General features: G+C 39.5%; 1 protein-coding gene across 1 annotated transcript in view; it reads right to left on the reverse strand.

The window, feature by feature from the left end:
- Window positions 1-20,502, reverse strand: part of PRRX1 (paired related homeobox 1) — a 70,529-nt gene that overhangs the window by 34,549 nt on the left and 15,478 nt on the right. The window lies entirely within an intron of this gene.

The raw sequence follows: 20,502 nt of genomic DNA on the forward strand, positions 1-20,502 counted from the left end.
AGCTTGGTTGTTTTCTTGTAGATATTTCATTACCAGACTAGGTAACATCATCAATGCTAGTAGGGAGTGAGGTTTGCTCTTATTTTATATTCTGGCAGCTTGCCCTGTCAGTGTTGGTGGGAATTGTCTTGATGGTTCCTTGATTGGGCTGTTTACTATTAGCTTCTTTGGCAGTTCTTCGATTGGGGTATTGTTTGTTTCTTGATTGTTGGTCTAATGTTAATATTGGTGCTCATCTCTAGTCCCCTTTTCCCACACCCCATGAAGTTACCCCAGTCTCTTTTGTTTTCCTGTCTCTAGGATGAGAATCATCTCTGTCCTACCAATGCCTTCATTTTCATTTTCTAATCAGCTCCAAATCATAGGCAGCAAATGACAATGTCAGGAGAAGCATAGCTGGTCTGTGAAATCCACAGCAAGATATTTGGAGCATTCCTCACCTGGGCAGTGAAAAAGTAATTAAAATCTAACTTCTGTTCTCCACTTTGTCTCAATTATGTTTTGATGAAAGAGAAGAAACATGGTGTCCTTGGAGAAGTACCGGAGAAGACTCATAAAGTATTTCCTACCTACTTAGGAAGCATTTACAATAAATCCTGCCTGGCTGAAATCAAATACCTCGAAACACAGATGTTCCTTATTTAAAAGGGGGGGGGGGAAATCTCCAGCCTTCTATCCACTTTTACAGAAGTATTAAGAATGATCAAATCTGGGGAAATAATAGATTGTCCACTGTTAAAATAAAAAAGGGAAAGATTATTTCTATGAAATATTTATGGCATTAATATGGTAGAAAATATGGCAGTAAGCCAAAATATTCAAATTTGCCATGGTGCTAAAATGTTAAAAGTAAACTAATTTTCCAATCTTTCCATTAAGCAAAATATTGCTTAATGCTGAAGGATATCTGCTACAAAAAAAAAGAAAAGCTCTGTTTAACATTTCATATCAAGTCAGGATAGGAAGGGGATATTCCTTGAAGGGCCAAGCAAAGAATACCAGAAGTCTACATGAAAAGTCTATATTCCCAACAGGATCATCAAAGGTATGAAGGTCATCTGTCTTGGGCGAAATAAAGCAAGCAGGTTTATTTTGGGCAGTAGCAGTACAGATATATATGCCACCTTAACGATGACAACAAAGACATCGTTTTATATTGCATAGCAGAAGGTAATGGTAGCCCCCGTTCTATATTTTATTAAAAAATCCAAATGGATAAACAATGTGGTTATTGATGATATTGTGCTAAACGTCCCTCAATATGCCACTGAGAAAGAGTAGAAGATCTTTTGGAGAGCTTATTTATTTATGATGTAGCCTTTGGGATGTCTAGTTGCTGATGTTGCCACACAGGAAAAAAATCCAAAGCTATAAAGACAGAATTAGAATGGGAACATGGAAGAAATGAACAAGAGAAAGTTCAATACAATGAAAGATTAAATGAACTGATAACACATTGACATTGTAGGCATCAGTAAACTGAGATGGACTGGAAAGGAATAGTTTCATTCAGAAGGTCGTTAATTTTACTACCCAGAACATGAAAAAGAAAGAAGAAATTGGATACTCTTAACTAGGCAGGAAACAGCATAGATAGTACAGTGCAACCAATGACCAAATAATTTCAATTAGAGTTAATGTGTTGGTTATCCAAGTTTATGCTTGGAGGCTGATGTATTTTATGGTCAACCTATGGTTGGTTTCATGTTGGAAATCAACTGAATATGCAAGCAGAATGTGCTACTTGTGACTGAAGACTGGAATAACAAGACTGGAAAGGGTAAGGATAAAAATGTGTGTTCTAGGAAACTATATGTCCTAGGAAAAAAATGAAGCAGGAGAACAAGTGTAGTGATGAAGGCACCAGGCTAAAACGTGGGAAGTCCTACGTTCAAGCCCTACCTTAGCATGAAAGCCATCTGGGTGACTTTGGATCAGTTACTCTCTCTCAGCCCAATCTACCTCACAGGATTGTTGGTGGGGTAAATAGGAGAATGAAGGTGTGTTGGAAATGTTTGCCTCCTTGGGTTATTTGTCAAAATAAGAATGGTGGGATACAAATAAATACATTGGTTTCAAGTCCTGAACTTAATTGAGAGGAAACTAGAGGAACTCTGGAATGAAATCAAAGAAATGGTTAAGGATTAATGTGAAAGGAGACTGTAAAACCCAAAGAACAGAAGGATCTAGCTTAGAGGTCAAAACAATGGAAATTGCCAAGAAGAGAAATGAAGCCAATGCCAAGAAAGACAAAGGATATAGAAAGGAACTGAAAGAATTTCATATAGCTGTTAGAAGACACAAGAAGCAGCATTACAACATCTGTAAAGACACCGAAGATGAAAGCAGACATGGAAAAATAAGGAAAATCTTCCAAAAGATTTTCAAACACAGAAAGAAATTCCAACTTTAGATAGCTATACTAAAATGTGCCAGTGGATTGCCAATAACTGATTCAAAGAAAAGCAAACAAGTATGGAAGGAGTACGCTGAACTTTTGTACAGTAGAGATGTCAACATCCAAGTTTCCATCTGCCTTTTGCAATTGACTGATGGTGGATTTGTCAATGCCATGGTGTTCAGTTGTTTTGGGATTGCACCCAAGGTGCCTATTACTACAGGTAATCCTTGACTTGCAACAGTTCATTTAGTAAGTGTTCAAAATTACAACGGCACTGGAAAAACTGAATTGTGACTGTTTTTCATGCTTATGACCTTTCCAGCATGTCCATAGTCATGTGATCAAAATTCAGATGCTTGGCAACTGGTTCATATTTACGACCATTTCTGTGTCCCAAGGCAGGGGTGTCAAACTCAATTTCATTGAGGGCCGCATCAGCATTGCGGTTGCCCTCAGGGGGCTGGGAGGGTAATGGCCTGGGTGGGCGTGGCCTACTGGGTGGGCGTGGCTAGAGTGTGTATGGCCTACTGGGTGGGCGTGGCCAGCTCTACATCCTTCACATCAAGGGTGCCTATGGGGGCCTGGGCAGGAGTGGGACAGATCTGAGGGTCTCTGGCAGAAGGAGGGTCTCTGGGCCAGGGCCAAGGCAGTGGGGGCCGTTCCCTCACTGTTTCCAGGATGGCTTCGCGGGCCACATGAAACCACTTCGCGGGCCGCATCCGGCCCCTGGGCCTTGTGTTTGACATGTCTGTCCCAAGGTCCTTTTGCGACCTTTTGACAAGCAAAGTCAATTCAGGTAACAACTGGGTTACTAATGTATCAACTGCAGTAATTCATTTACCAACTGAGGCAAGAAAGGTTATAAGATGGGGCAAAATTCACTTAACAAATGCCTCAAGATCAGAAATTTTGGGCTCAGTTATAATCCTAAGTCAAGGACCACCTGTATTGGTACTACCATTATTGTTGTTGTTATTGTAATAATCGATATTATTACCCAAGGTGTTCTAATCGGGAGTTACTTTTCCCTCTGATTCTACATTTCTCTTTAAGGAATGAGGAAGAAGACAAACTAACCTAGAGCAGAATCACTCATTGCAGAATTCCACAGTGAGATAAGAGCTCCCCTATTTGCAGGGCTTTTTTTTGTCATAGAACTCTCAGAACGGAGTTCCGGCACCTTTTTTGGATGGAACCTTGTAGGGTAGGCAAGGCGGGTTGTATGACATGTGTGAGTTCCGGCACCTTTTTCTTTTACAAAAAAAAAGCACTGCCTATTTGTATTGCAAAATCCCAATTTGTGGATGCCTTTCTGCTTGGTTGGTGAAATGCTGTTTTAGGGAATCACAAAAAGCACAGGAGAAGAATGATGGAGGTTGGTGATCCTTTCGTTTCCAGATCAGAAGTCTCCCTTCTCCCCCACCCCATCACCCCATCTGCCATTTTTTCACTCTTCTGTTTGGCCATATTTTGAGCAAAAACACCCTGTTTCATTGAAGAATGTGAATAAAAAAATCAAACTGACAAACATTTTGCTTGCTTTCAGCTTAGGTTCATTCACAAAGGAAGGGGTTTTTTTAAAAAAAAACATGACTAAAAAGAGTTAGCTTTCACATGCCTAAACCAAAATAGTTCAGTTCCAATTCATGAAACTATTTAATTAAAATTAAAACATTGTAATAAACAATAATTAAGATACTAGCAATGAAAATGTAACATTTTCTTTATGTTACGTCATTATTGTTTATTCTTCTACTTTCCACATATAAATGCAGTAAATATAATACTATATACGGATCGATGAACATACTCTTTCTATTCTGAGGAATGTTTCTTTTCTAAATTACTTTACTGATATAATTAGAATTAAAATATAGAATAAATTTAAAAAATTGAATATCAATGATGTTATATAAAACACACACAAAAATCAAATATGTGCTTTAGGATTGTAAGCTGCCTTTATTCTTATGTGACAAGAGGGGGTATGCATAAGTTTAATAATTGAATAAGCAAACAAACAAACAAATAAAGTTTATTTTTGTGATGCCTATTAAGAGCTAGCCAGTGTTGAAGAGACTCTTAGAAATTTAATTGGGGCTCAGGAAATGCCTAGTTCACATATTGACCTTATCAAGAACTCAGATGGCCTGTTCCAGCTTCAAGACGGTTAATAAACATTGCATGCAAAATCATATTGTTGAATCAGTTGCAAAAAAAAGCTAGCTTATAAACTGCAATACATTTTATCATTATAGTGCAAATGACATATATTAAACATGTAGAAGGAAAATAGTTGTGATAAATAAGGTGAAAATGTGTCTGGAACACCTTTTTTTTTGCAAAACACCTAAAACTTCTGGAGCTTTTTATCCTGGAAAATAAACAAACCAACAAAAACAGACGAAGCAATCTAAAATTTCAATCCCTGAAATTCTGGAAGCAATAAACAAGAAGAGTATTTCTTCTGACAACATATATTATTTTCCACAAAGTATGATGGTTTCTACTGGCTGATTATGTTGAAAGAAATATGAATGAAAATAAGAATATTAATAGTTACTGAACACAGAGAATCTTCAAATTCAGAGATAATTAGGGGAAAAACAGAGGAGATGGTGCATTATTATTTATTGTTTTATCATAAAAATATAAAATACAAAAGAGAAAAACAAACAAAATGAAATAAAACAAAAGCATGTATCCGACCCTAGCAACAACAAAAAAGAAAAAAATAGTGTACAAAAAAAGAGGAAAAAGCGATCAGATAAATTTAACATTTAATATATAAGATTCACCCTGGCTGTGAAGAAAGAAGAAAAGGCAGTTAACAGGCTAAGCTAAACGTTACACTAATCTTCAAATTCCTGTTTTTCACAGCGATGACCTTTCCAGCATCCCCATAGTCCTGTGATCAAAATTCAGATGCTTGGCAACTGGTTCACATTTATGATCATTGCTGTGTCTCAAGGTCATGTAATCACCTTTTGCGACCTTCAGTAGGGAAACCAGATTCACTTAACAACTGGGTTCCTAACTTATCAACTGCAGTGAATCACTTAACAATTGGGGCAAGAAAGGTCGTAAAATTGTGCAAAATTCACTTAACAAATGTCCCACTTAACAACAGAAATTTTGGGCTCAACTTTAATCACAAGTCAAGGACTACCTGTGCTGCTTCTTGAAACACAGGTGAGAATACTCCATTTCCACTGCTTGGACCCAATCACCTCCCACTTCTTAGAAGGCAGTCAACCAGGAGAGCATGGATCCACTCACAGCTTCAAGGACCTTCTCTACTTTTTCAGGGCCAACAAGATCAAATTGTGCCCAATCCATAGGATCTGCAAAAACAGGCCCCAAGTGTTATTTAACAGATGCCATGAAAAATATTCACAGGGCTTTGCAGGTGATCTTCCAACCAGTCCTCCCCCAGCAATAGCACTGCCAGATAGCAATTGGCAGACACAGTAAGAGTTATTCCACTTTGGCTGCTCTTATTGCCATGGTGTAATCCTTAACAAAAATCATTGCACTAAATGGTTCTTCTGTCATTTCTTCTCAAAGAATACTTCTGTAAATTGCATGGTCCTCCAGAACCCATGAACAGAAAGAGACCATGCAGGGACAATCTAGTCTAAGGATTTTGTCACCCCCTCATGGCAACTAAGGCCTCAATGAAATTCTGCACTACATCCTCAGGAATTCTACCAGGTGCCTCTGAAACCCAACCTAGTTGCCTAGGAAAGACCAGATAAATAGGTCCTGCTTCCCAGCAGTAGAGAATGCTTAGGGAGAACTCCAAAGCCTTCAAGGAGTGAATGATCTATGACAAGGCAGAAACAGAAACATCCCCAACTTTAAATCATGTCACCCCTGCCTGAGCAAACACCAAATCCAATGTGACCCCACTGAGTATCATATTCTCAATGACTTGGGATAGGTGCATAGTGGCTATGATGGCCATGAACTCCCCAGGACTATAACTCCAAATGGATTTATGAATCAAGTAAATTAGACAGAGATAATGCCCTGCAGCCAAGAGATCAGTACAGAGTCAACAGTCTAATTTATTCCCTAGGGCTCAATTTCACAAATAGGGTCTCACATCTGGTCATCTGCAGGATAGCAACTCTGACAGCCACAAAAATCTCCTGAATAACAATATTCTCTTCTACTGAGATCAGGGCTCATGCCACACTTAAAAGAGGTGGGGGGGATGTACATCTTTGAAAAATAAATTATGCTTTCCACCAAGTTTTCATGACTCAAGAAAGATTGGCCCTCTCTTCCAAAATAAGTTCTTGAATGAGGAGAACTTTATGACAAAGTATTATACAGCAGCAACCTGAGACCAGGACTACCAAGAATCCAATAGCAAGGCCTGAAGTGGAATTAATACAGTCGAGAGTACATTCCCCAGGGACAGCCGACGCCCTGATAGGCAGGATGGAAGGTACCCCAAAATGGACTCAAAAATACAATAGGTTTGTTATTTGTATATTGACATTTCATTATGTCAAGATCTCACTTGGTAAAATCTTTGAGTGGTTTACAGTAATTGACAATCTAAGCGTAAGGCAGTACAAAACAATAATCATACTATACACCATACATTTTCAATAAGATTAGAAAAGTGCAAGGCAGCATCCCAATAATAGAAACCCACAAGTCAGAGGATCCTGCTCCAATCCTCACAAGGGTTGGAAAACTTTTCAAAATAAATATACCGGAAATACTATCACATACCCCTCCAATGGAGAAAAAAAATTAACAGCTTAGGAAACTATTCTGGATGATAAGGAGCTTTTGATGACGCTAAGGGCATGTGTAAGAAATGGAAACAAATATAAACACCAAGAGGCATATCAGCTAGTAGCCACAATATGCATAAAGAAAGTCACATTGGCTAAAACATGGAGAGACTTGCTGGGGAAGTTAAAAACATTGTGGTGAGGAGGAGGTGGAAGGGGAGGGGGAGGAGGGATCTCCCCCCCTCTCATTTAGAGAAGATGGTGAATTATAATGAAATCAATTCCTCATCTCTTATTTTTTGCTTTCTCCTAAAAGCAGAGCTGTTTTCAAATGTTCCTGTCCTTCAAAGATGGGGGAGAGAATACTCTGGTAATACACTGGTCAATTTGATATAAATAGTGGATATACTATGCAACAGATTGTTTAGTAGTTGAAGGATTTAAAAAAAGAGTGCACTGCTTGGCATGAGTTAGCATGGGACTATTAAGAACGAATCATGCTAAACCAATCTGATCTTCCTCTCTTTTTAAAACAAAATTGTTAATTTTGTGGATCATGGGAATTCAGTGTCCATAGTATATTTTTATTTCAGCGAAGATTTTTATGAACCTTTTATGGAATTCTAAATGTGAAGATTATAAAAGATGGAGTGTAATATGTTACCTTAGAAATAGGTAAAGTTTCCCCCGCACATGCGTGCTAGTCGTTTCCAACTCTAGGGGCCAGTGCTCATCCCTGTTTCAAAGCTGAAGAGCCAGCGCTTGTCCGAGGACGTCTCTGTGGTCATGTGGCCGGCATGACTAGATGCCAAAGGCGCACGGAACGCTGTTACCTTCCTATCATAGTGGTCCCTATTTTTCTACTTGCATTTTTTTATGTGCTTTCGAACTACTAGGTTGGCAGAAGCTGGGACGAGTAACAGGCGCTCACTCTGTTACGCGGCACTCGGGATTCAATCTGCCAAACTGCCAACCTTCTGATCGACAAGCTTAGCGTCCTAACCCACTGAGCCACCGCGTCCCATATATATATCCTTCACTGGGTTTTTTTTAAAAAAAGAGTTGTATATAAGATGGAGATAGGAGAAATAATATCAGGTAGCTGTACATGTGAGAAGAATTTTGGTGGATCATAAGCTGAACATGAGTCAACAATATGTTTAAGTTGCAAACCAAAGGAACAGCAATAAAAGCAAATTAAAAATATTACATCCTGTTGTATTTTATGAAAGACATTGACAAACTGTTGTGCATTTCTCTGGAGAAGATCAATCAGCATAATAAGGAATAATGAGGCACTGGATAAGAGAGAACTGTAGGGAGATGTGAAAGTTATCTTCCAAATATGTGAAGGGCTGTTGTAGAAGATGAGATAGGCTTGTGTTATATCAGGAGGAAGAAAATAAAATGCAAGGAAGCCAATTTTGATTAGTTATTAGGAAAAAATTCTTAATATTGAAAAATGTTCAACACTGGAACAAGCGGCTTCAGAGATGGAAGAGACAGTCTCTGCTGGAAATATTGAAAATGAGGCTGGGCGTCCATATGCTAGGGATTGTTTTACCAGTAATTGTGGAATCCTTCACTGGGCAGTGGGTTGGACTAGATGATCACCAAGACCCCTGCCCAGTCATACATTTTATAGTTCTATATTTTGCTTAACTGCTGAGAAGAAGCTATCAGTTTCCAACATAGTGTAGAAAAATAAATGCTCCACATATCTGAAGATGACAGCTCCTTTAATAGGTTTGTAAAACACAGCTTATTAAATGTTTGCTGGGGGAATGAAAACAGGAAAGATATTTCCACAGAGAAGAGAATATCCAAGAAAAGCCCTTTTTCACCAAACTTGGCTGGCAGCTTGAAGATATCTATCTTTCTCACTGAATGTGTTCTGTTACTCAGCTGGGAAGTAACATATACTGACAATCACACCACAGACGTATTCTGTATTTTATTTGGCCCGAGGGATTATTCTTGAGCACCAAAGCCTTGCAACTGGCATTGGTTAAATGAGATTTGCCGCCTTTCAAAAGCTTTGTGTATTATTGGCAGCAAATTTGCCTTTAGCTTCAGAAATGATACTGTGCACCTCCACACACTCAGTGTATAATGTATTTGGCAGCAAGCTGGTGATTTAGGGTGGAAAATGGAACAGCTCATGGTTCATCTCTTCTCTGGAGAGTTATTAATTGGCTATGGCTTCTACAAACAGTTCCCATTGGGTTTCTCAAACCAGATGAATTCTGAAGATACTCAATGGTGTGAATTATTTGAATTAGTGCATTAGTTTCACATGCGGTTATTTGTCATTCTCACATGACAGCTGTGTAGCTTGTGCAATAAATATTAAGCTACTTAACAACTAACCATTTGTAAAGTACTTAGATGTTCAAAAAACTTCACATCTATATTCTCAGCCCTTCTAAGTGTCAATATTTTATCCAATTATAGCAACTGAGATTAAGAAATTATTCATTTTAACGCCATCATTATTAATTTTATCAATAACTCTGTTGTGTAGTGGGTTCTGGAGAGCAGGAAGGATGCCAGGCCGATGAGTACAGCATAACAGCTATTTATTAGGTGGTAGTGACCGTACTGGGGAATAGGGGTTACCTGCACTCTTTATATACCTGGCCAGTACCTGGCCAGGTACACAGCCAACCAATCGGATTGAAACTCTGTTTCCCGCCGAAACTGCTTCCCGCCAAAACAGTTACAGTTCAACGCCTCCTGGTGGTGACATTTATACAAATGCTTTAGGTGTTCCTTTAAGCCTAATACATAACAAACTCAATTTGGCGAAAATTTCTCTTTCCTCCTCCGATTTTCCCCATAACAATGTGAGGTGAGTTGTGTTGAGGGAGAGCAATTGGCCCAAGGTCACCCAGCCAGCTTTCATGCCTAAGGCAGGACTAGAACTCATTGTCTCCTGGATTCTTTTTCTGGGACCTTAACCACTAGACCAAACTGGCTCTTTACTGGAAGATCCTGGATGAATTCACAGATGATATGAGCTTTACTTCTAGCCACTAGGAAGCCCTGGCCAAAAACACTAGTACCTGTTTCATGAAGACCAATTAAGATAGAAACTAGGCTACAAAAATCTTGATGACCCTAGATGACAGCAAAGAGACAGCAAATGGTCATTTACATTTCTGCAATCCAGATATGTTAATCTTAAAAAGAAACTAATAAACCAGTCTTCTTCAGACAGATGTCTTCTAAATAAGATGGACTACACTGTCATCCTTCAGTCAGACTGATCATTGGCTGAGGGATGACAAGAGTGCAATCCAACACATCTGGAAAGAAGCAGAGCTCCAGTGATTCCAGTGAAATCTTGAAACAGGCTTTAGAAAATTTGGAAAATGGCAGTTCTCTAACACCACAGAAGCAGTCTCATATAAATATTGAAGGAGCAAAATTCAGTCTGAAAGTCCCTCACTGTTTTCTGGCTTGATAAGTTGAATGCTACAAGTTTGCATCAGCATGATTTATTTATTTATCTTCAAACATTCCTGATCAATTTGTTCTATTATACATAAATTCTTCTGGAGAAATCAAACACATATGCTGTCAGATGACAATCACAGACCTGATTCACCGATTGTGGCTTTAAATATGGCTGAACAAAGGGAGATTTATTTCAGTAAGCAGTCATAGAATTTGCACTGCTAGGGAGCAGTATAGAGAAAGGTAATAAGGAAATCTCATGGAAGGTGGTGGAATTTACTTCATTGTGAGCATGCAAAGATATATAAAGATAACATGATTAGATAGGAATATTTCCCCCTTTTGGAGATCTGAATCCAACAGTACTATCTCTTCAGTACTTGGTGACCCACTGGTGACAAGGAATATGACAGAGAGGTAAAAGTTTATTCTATGTATCCCAACTTTGTGTACCAGGTTGCCTCCCTTTGTTCAAGAAATTGCTAATCGGAAGTCACTTCTTTCTGCCTTTCTTTGCTAGGCATACATACACCCAAGCCACACACTCCTTGAGTCTCCTCTTGACTATTTCTACAGTGTCTTTCCTGTAAAAAAAAAAGCCTCCTTTCTGTTCTAGTTATTAAACCTGGGTCACTAATCATGGCTCAGGTCAGAGTTCCATTCTCAAACACGCATACAGGTAGTCCTCAACTTACAACTGTTTATTGAGTGTCATTTCAAAGTTACAATGGCACTGAAAAAAGTGACTTATGACTGTTTTTCACACTTAAAACCATTGCAGCATCCCCAGGGTCGTGTGATCAACATTCAGATGCTTGGCAACTGACTTGTATTTATGACAGTTTCAGTGTCCTGGGGCTCAGGTGATCCCCTTTTGTGAACTTCTGATAAGTAATTCAATTGGCAAGCCAGATTCATTTAATAACTGTGCTATTAACTTAACAACTGCAGTGGTTGACTTAACAGCTGTGGCAACAGAGGTCACAAAATGGGGCAAAATTCAGTTAAGAACTATCTCACTGGGAAATGTTAGGTTCAATGTTGATCATAAATTGAGGACTACTTGTACAGAACATTTTAAACCCCAACACCCCTTTAAATCCAAGTGATGGAAAGAATGAAAAAAAATGTGGTCTTTTCATTTTTACCAGTGGATGCGCCAGATGGGGACAAAGGAAATAGAAATGAGTCAATGAAGTCTATGCAAAGATTGCATAAAACTTGTATGAATGTCACATGTACTTAAATGCCCACTCAAGGAAAGAAAAGCATTTGGTGTCTGCCTTTCCTTCAGAAGTAGGAGGAGTAAAAAATGGAAATCCACCAGTTGGAAGCCAAGAGAAGCATGGCCTGGGCACTCCTGCTTTTCAGGTGGTAATATAAAGCCACTTATTCAAATTCAGAAGGTCTTTGAAGATATGGAGACATGACCAGATGATAATGGTTGGTTGCTGATAATCCAGTCTACTGTCTTTTTATTTGAATGTTTAAAGTACTACAAGTATGAAAATGTACACAAGATCTAGACCAACCCAAATCACTTGGGTTGCTTTGGATTAATTTTATGGTTTTGTCTGCCTTAATAAGTGACCCCCAAATGAAATAAGATACTTGGATAGTCCTGTGTGCAACTCCATCTTCCTGAGCATTGGAGAAAGGTGACTATTGCTAAACATATTGTGCTTTAGATCAGTGTTTTTCAACCTTTTTTGGGCAAAGGCACACTTGTTTCATGAAAAAAATCACGAGGCACTCCACCATTAGAAAATGTTAAAAAATTTAACTCTGTGCCTATATTGACTATATATAAAGTAATTCTCTTGAATAGGAATCAAATAAACACAAAGAAAGTATTTTATAATTACTTTTCAATTTTTCCCACGCCACACCAGGCAACATCTCGCGGCACACTAGTGTGCCGCGGAACAGTGGTTGAAAAACACTGCTTTAGATTGTAAGCCGCCCTGAGTCTTCGGAGAAGGGCGAGATATAAATGGGATTAAAATAAAAAATAAAATAAAATACTGTGCTGGAGGGAGGGAGGGAGAGGAAGCTTCAATAAGTCATTAAAAACGTTGGCATCAAACCTTTGGAGCAAACAAGAGAGAGGAATGCAATCAAATAATGGTCAGTCTGCAGTCAAAGATTTTAGGAACCATCTTGACATCAAAAAAAATTTATGCAATGTTGGTTTTATACCTGTTTCCCTTGACTGGCACAAAAAAGATTGCTAGACTTACAAGGCACTGGAAATGGAAAGGTGGGAACCCAGTGATTGTACAGATTAATTTGGTGGAAACAATGAGTTAGGCCTGAGCAGTGTTTTACAAAATAGGTGGCCACATACAGTATATTGGATGGATGGATGGATGGATGGATGGATGGATGGATGGATAGATAGATAGATAGATAGATGATAGATAGATAGATAGACAAACTCCATCCCACACAAAAATGCACATTTAAGGAATTCTGTCTTCACAATTTGAGCATTTATTTTCCTGAAGACAGACAAATTTCACCACTTGATAAGCATCCACTGCTCATAAAAATAATTCTGCTCAATAGCCACAGTTGTGTTTGTTGTTTCCACAGTAGTTAATGTCCAGACCAATTTTGTTTAGAGTAGAATCTGACTACATTGTGCAGCCTTTGATATGATTGAAGCAGAGACAGAGCTCTTTTCTGAAGCCTTTGTATAGGCTCAAACCAAATGCATATTCTAAAAAAATCTTCAGCATCTGCAAATGGATGTACAGCAAGACTGGATGGGGAATTCTGGAGCTGAAGTCCATCAATCTTAAAGCTGCCAAAGTGAGAAAGACTCTTTCACAGTATCTTTACATCATTTTTGACTTTAAAAAGAAAAAATTGCCTTGAATTCTCTGACACATTAAAGCCAAATAAAACCTATTGGAGTGGCAGGCTATAATTCTTTATGACAAGGAAAGAATTCAGATAAAGCAAATCCATTTTAATTTGAGATAAAAAAGGAACATTTCATTTTCTGAACTTCTGATCCCTGCTTCAATGAATATTGAATAATGAGAAAAATTCCAGACACTGAGATAAGGGTTGGAAGTTGGAAATCATGGAGGTCTCCAATTTTTACATATTTTTTCCCCAGTCACACCAGATACACAAACATTTTGGGATAATAATGCAGATATATGTTGAAACTTTCTGAACATACCCTTGCCTTATAAAGTGTGAACGTTTGCAAAAACATCAGAATATGATACTAGTACAGCTTCTAGGTTGTCAAATATGTGGTGTTTTGCAATACATTCATTGACAGTTGTGAGATTCAAGGAATCTGATAACAGTAAAACAAAATGCAACCAAGTGAGATTTTTTTTAAACATTGAGAGCTCAAACCATGGGTGTCAAACTTGATCATGTCACGTGACGTATCGTGACATTTTTTGCCTTTGCGGAGCTGTTGTGGGCGTGGCCTGTGCGTGACGCATCCAGCCCATGGGCCGCCAGTTTGACACCCCTGGCTCAAATGCTCATTAGTCTTTTCCATTGCTGATCAAATTGCGGAAGCCTGGAAACAGATATCTTGCTGTCTGTAGAATTTCTAGTTTGCATCTTTATTTCTTGTCAAGACAAAATAAATGGAAAAAGATAGGAAGAAACTATTTGCTCAAAAAGCCTTGAAAATCTTTGAAAACAGACCTCTGAAGACTCCAGCCAAAATGACTGCCACCTTTGACCCCTAGCTACTTTCACTTCCATAGCACTATTTTTTAAAATTATCCTGGGCTCCCTCTGTTATTGATACACCTAGTCCTCAGTTGAGGACAGTAGTTACGACCAGAATTTCCATTGCTAAGTAATGTGGTCATAAAGCATGACATCATTTCACCACTTCGCTTAGTGACGGTAATCCCAGCACTCCCTATTGCCATTGTTAATCAAGGGCTGTGAATTGTTAAACGAGTCCCAGATGGCTTGCAAGCAGGCCAAAAGGCAGAACTGGGGTGCCTGCTGCCCAGTGAGGGAAGGTGACAGGGACTTACCAGAGTGACTGCCCTGCTGGCTTCCTCATTACTTGTGAGAAGCTGGCAAATGGAGATCATGTAACCATCATATACTGCAAACATCATAAGGGGGAGATGGTTGCTAAGCACCCAAATCATGATCACATGACTCCGGAGATGCTGCAACAGCTAGAATTTCGAGGACCAATTACAAGCACCAGTCAGTTCAGCACTGTTGTAACTTCAAACAGTTCCTGAACAAATGGTCATTGAATGAGGATTCCCTGTGGTAGGAGGACAGCCAGGAGAAAATCAGTGCTGCCTGTTTCTGTAAGGGGAAACAGTCTATATCAGGGGTCTTCAAACTTGGCCCTTTTATGACTCATGGACTTCAACTCCCAGGATTCCTCAGCCAGGCATGCTGCCTGAAGAATTCTGGGAGTTGAAGTCCATGAGTCATAAAAGGGCCAAGTTTGAAGACCCCTGGTCTATATAATTGGTTAGGGATTTGCTGGGAAGAGCTTTTTCTATTTTTTTTCTGGGCTAGCATTGAAAGCTTCATAGGAATACAGACATGTCTTTGGTGTGTACAATTTCAAGGATGTGTCAAAAACTGCAACCTATACAAATATTCTGGTTGTTCTGCTAAGTTCTGCCACCTCTGTTTTTCTGTGAAGATCCAGCTCTACTCCATTAGGCCTAGTTAGCAACAATTTGCAGTACTGAGCTCTAGTTCTGTTGTCTTTTCATAGCATGTCAGTCTAGAGATAAAGTTTCCCCAGCCCACTTTTTTTTCATTCAAAGTCTCTGATGCTGTTTTTACTCACTTTTTGCCCCAATGTTCATATCTTGAATCAAGTCTGCAAGATTTCAATTTAATTGGTAGGTAAGTTTCAGAATAGAGACATTTTAGTATAGTGATTAAAACAACAGGCTAAAAACCAGAAGACCATGAATTCAAATCTCTGCTTAGGCACAAAACTAGCTGGGTGACCTTGGGCCAGTCACTTTCTTTCTCCCAGCCTTAGGCAGGAAAAGCAGGAAAGCAGGAAAAAGCAAATCACTTCCAAAATCTTGCTACGGAAGCAGGAAAAGGCAAATCACTTCCAAAATCTTGCTAAGAAAACTGCAGGGAGTTGTCCAGGTAGTCACCAGGAGCTGAGAGTGACTCGAATGCACAACAGCATATGTTTCAGAAAGGCAAAGATGGAAAACGAGGTGTCCACTAAACTCTTGTGGAAGGTTCATGTCATTCCGACAGGCTCTTTCTGTATTAGGCAATTTCCTATTGGGAAGACAAAAATCCTGCCCATACTTTTTTTAAAAGGTACTATCCTTTGGTATGAATCCATTTTAACCGAATAGCACATATTTCTAGGAAAAACTAGAATTAAAAGTTCAGAATCAAATATTGTACTTAAATAAGATTTAAAGATTAATATATATTAATACTTCCTAAAAGCTTCAGTAAAATATAAAGAATCATGCTGAAATCTTTAAAAAAACACGAATCCATGTTCTATCAAACCGACTGAGTTAAAATCTGCCCTTTTACGTAAAAAAAGAAAACATTAGGAGTAATAAAAGTGACCTTTTGTGCCAAAGTATGGTGAAATATGAAACAGAGTTCCTGTTATTGTTCTGTGAGTTCTTAGACTCCAGGCTGAAATAAATGCAACACTGCACACATATCACCAAATCACAGAAATAATCATTTAAATAATCAAGCCATTTCAATTTGTAAATCTTGGTTTTGTAGCTTAGCATATTACATGAACCAAACCAACTGCAATTTATCCAATAAACCATTGTTAAGTAAGCAATCATTCAGGTGACATGTGAGTATCAGTGTTGATGTTGATAGTCCTTGTAATTGACTAAAGAAATGCTGTTCTGTACAGTTTTAACTATTTCTGTCTTATGGAAATTTTTGGGAATGTAATCTTCCAATAAACGATATTGCCTTCTATTTTATATTCATAGATAAACAGTGAAACAGAAATGCCTAATTTCCCAGTTGCTTCCGTAAGTCTATATGAATTCTATAATGCAGCAGAAATCTAAACAGTGAAGCCAGATCACAGAAATAGTCTATGTAACTGCAAACCATTCTGTTTTAATTATTGCAACTAATCAAAATATATAGTTGTTGGAAAACAGGAAAATTGGAAAGTTAGTAATTTTTAAACCACCTTTAAAATGATAACAGATTTCAGTCTACCTAGCTTTGTGATTGACTATGCAACAACTGGGTCAATTGAACAGGTGGTTTGATCAAGGCAGGTGACAGACCAAGTGAAGAAAGTGATTTGAAGGAAAGTTTTGGATAAATAAAAAGAGGCAAATGAATAGAAAAAAAAATCTGAGCCACATAACCGAGTCTACTGGAAGATTATCCAACACTGGCAATAGGCGGTAGTGTACTCCTTAGCTGGGATGAATCATTCCCATTTCAAGTTTCTCATTGTAGCAGGCAACCATCCTAGAAAGATTTTTGCTGCATCATCTGACCTGGAAACCACACCTCCATAATGGTTCAGCAGGATTCTGGTATTGCATATTTGATCAATTCTACCCACTGAGTTCTTCTCAATGCAACAGGTTCTGCTAAGCCACTAATCTCTATAGTCTTAATTCTGCATGAGGAATTCTCAAGGTTGTGGACAATAGAAGCCACTTCATCTCGAATAACAGAAGAAATATTTTCCACCTGGCAGAAATTTGAAGGCTAGATTGATGAAATATCAAAAGATGTATTAAGTATGACTACCTCTACATGTCCTTTATCATGACACAATCATTTCTGACAACACCAATCTTTCCCTTCCTGGTTTATTACTCTGACATTCCAACCCAGATGGCAGTTCAGTTATCCAACAATAAAACCTTGGAGCAGGAATAAGAGTAGGATAGAGTGGAGTCTGATGAAATTCTGCTGATCTTCCCTCTGGGCTTCTCTGGGAAGTTTTGCATGTCCCACTTCCCACATCGCACTCTGCAATTACATAATTCAGATAACAACAACAACAACAACAACAAAAATAGCATAGCTGCAGTTCTTGGAGCAAGAGATGAAGGCATGGTTGTGAGATCAAAGATGAAAACTGATGTTTCCAGACAAAATTGTTAAATGCAAAGAAGGGGTATGCCCTCCAGCTCATGAAGCGCTTGTGTGTAACAACTTTAAATCATCATTACATCTACTGGTTTTAAAGTAGCATTTTCCCTTCCTAAATAGATCCTATCCTGCCATTACTTCGAGAAGTGAAGTAACTAACTGGCGGACATTTTCTGTACTGCCTGGTGATCTGCTGAAAGAGAACTCCAGTCAAACCAGGGGAAAGACACACACACACACACACACACACACACACCTCCCCTTGCCTGTAGCAGGAGCCACTTTTTCCAGTCAGGGCAACATCCTTCATCAGTGACTTGGAACAAATACAAGAGAAGCAATGGGAACAGCCAAATTGATGCTAGTGTTATTTTAAGTTAGCTTGATGCTGAGTGAACAGGGCTAGAAGGGAAAGGCCTTAATCAGACTGAGCTGTAAATTGGGGGAGATTGAAAGGTGTGCACTAAGAGGCACAAAGAAATTAGACTTTTTGCTCCCAGTGCATTTTCTTGTTACACGCCATCCAAACCCGCCTATTTGTGGATCTCATTGCTGCTACTCAGTCCTTGCCTTAAGCCTCCCACTCCTACATTGTCTTCCACTCTCTCCTTGATATTCTGCTGTAAATCCATCATGACATCATGCAGCCCTGGAGTCTCCAAGGCGCCTTACTTCATGCCACATTGCAGCTTCTGCTGAGTCCAAAAGGGAAAGAAAAATATCCCATGCTGGGAAAACAGTCTTGAGGTTTTGCTGGAGAGAGTGCTTGGAGGGAAACGTTTGTACAATTTGCTTGCTAAGGGGGAATCAGATCACAGGCCTCAGTGCAAACATGGAAAACCGCAGAGATCAGGGAGCTGCTCTGTCACCACTCCCTGAGATACGGCCTCTCGCTCTAGCAGTTCTCTGGGATAACCTCACCTTTTCTGCCCAGTGCTAAGTAAACGGTCTAGGTGCCAGAGCCGGAGGCCAAAAGGGCATGGCTTACCATCCCCAGACAGGAAACAGCAAACCCTCATCCAAGGATTTGCCAAAGGCTTAGCTGAGAATGGGACAGAAAGTTAAGGGCAACTCAGTTGGGCTGAGCATGTAAGCTTCAGACCGTTCAGACGACCAAAGCTGATGAAAAGTCCCGTCAGCCAAATAAGCGGCTTTAATAACTGCAATTCTGCTTCTGAAGTTTTCATGTGCAAGAGGACTCATAAACAAAAGTCCAGGAGATATTATGACAGTGGTGTGCTTTTACACTAAGTTAGGTGTGATTATAAATATAATATTAATCAGGGCTTTTTTTGTCATAGAATGCCCAGAACGGAGTTCCGGCACCTTTTTTGGATGGAACCTTGTACGGTAGGCAAGGCAGGTTGTATGACATGTGTGAGTTCCGGCACTTTTTTTTTTAGAAAAAAAGCACTGATATTAATACCTCAGGACTGTCCCCTTACAGTGCTGCCTTTGAATAGAGCTCCTATACGACTGCCTTTTGAGCAACTTCAGATGCTACTGCAGTAAAAATGCGATCTGCTAGAGGAGGTAATCCTTAGCAATTCCAGTTCTGGGAATTCTAGCTACAATACTTAGAAAATCCTCCTTAACTTAACACTTAAAGAGATACAGAAATCATATGTTCCCATGTGGCTCTGCTCTTCTTTTGTGATCAACTATTTCTAATATCAGAGATCTGTTTGTTACTTCCATTATGCTGAAAGACTTTCCCTCTCATGGAAGATCAACCAGATCTCCCCCATCCTGTCATTTTGCTTCCCCTTCAGAAGCATAGTTTTATTCCAGGAAGAATTCAAATTATTTCTGACAGACATTTGCAAACTATTTTCCCTCGTCTTCCCTTCCCTTTTAAATTGTTTATTATTTATAAAATAAATTGAGAACCATTTTAATTTAAAAATAATTTTATATGTTTATAAATACTTCTGAATAAGTATTCTTAGAATTTCTGGCTGACCATTTTCTTGTTTAGTTTACTGCTGGCAAATAGTTCAGCAATCCGAATTCATAACAGGTGGGGTTCTCTCTCCATCTTTTGGGTGGTACTATTATCACTGCCTCGTGAATACACCACCTCCTCCAGTGGGGAGAAGATAAAAAAGGACTTTCTAAAACAGAGGTGTCAAACTCAATTTCATTGAGGGCCGCATCAGCATTGCGGTTGCACTCAGGGGGCCGGGTGGGTGTGGCCTGGGTGGGCGTGGCCTACTGGGTGGGCGTGGCTAAAGTGCGTATGGCCTACTGGGTGGGCGTGGCCAGCTCTACATCGTTTGCATCAAGAGTGCCTATGGGGGCCTGGGCAGGAGTGGGACAGATCTCAGGGTCTCTGGCAGGAGGAGGATCTCTGGGACAGGGCCAAGGCAGTGGGGGCCGTTCCCTCACTGTTTCCAGGATGGCTTCGCGGGCCTCATGAAACCACTTCACGGGCCGGATCTGGCGCCCGGGCCTTGTGTTTGACATGTCTGTTCTAAAAGAAACAAAATGGCAAAGGGCTTCTCTCAGATTTCCTAGGAGGGAGGGAGGGAGGGAGGGAGGGAGGGAGGGAGGGAGGGAGGGAGGGAGGAAGGAAGGAAGGAAGGAAGGAAGGAAGGAAGGAAGGAAGGAAGGAAGGAAGGAAGGAGGGAAAGTTCTTTTGATGTTCATGTTGTTTTTCATGTAAGCAAGACAAAGAAGGCCAGATTCAACTATGCCCTAAAGAATTTACAACATCCACATGTTTATGTGGGAAAGACAAATTTCAGCCCAAACAGTTCTGCCCATGTTCACCTTAGTTTCTGC

Source organism: Vipera ursinii, assembly GCF_947247035.1.
Source record: "Vipera ursinii genome assembly, chromosome: 3".
Lineage (NCBI taxonomy): Eukaryota > Metazoa > Chordata > Lepidosauria > Squamata > Viperidae > Vipera > Vipera ursinii.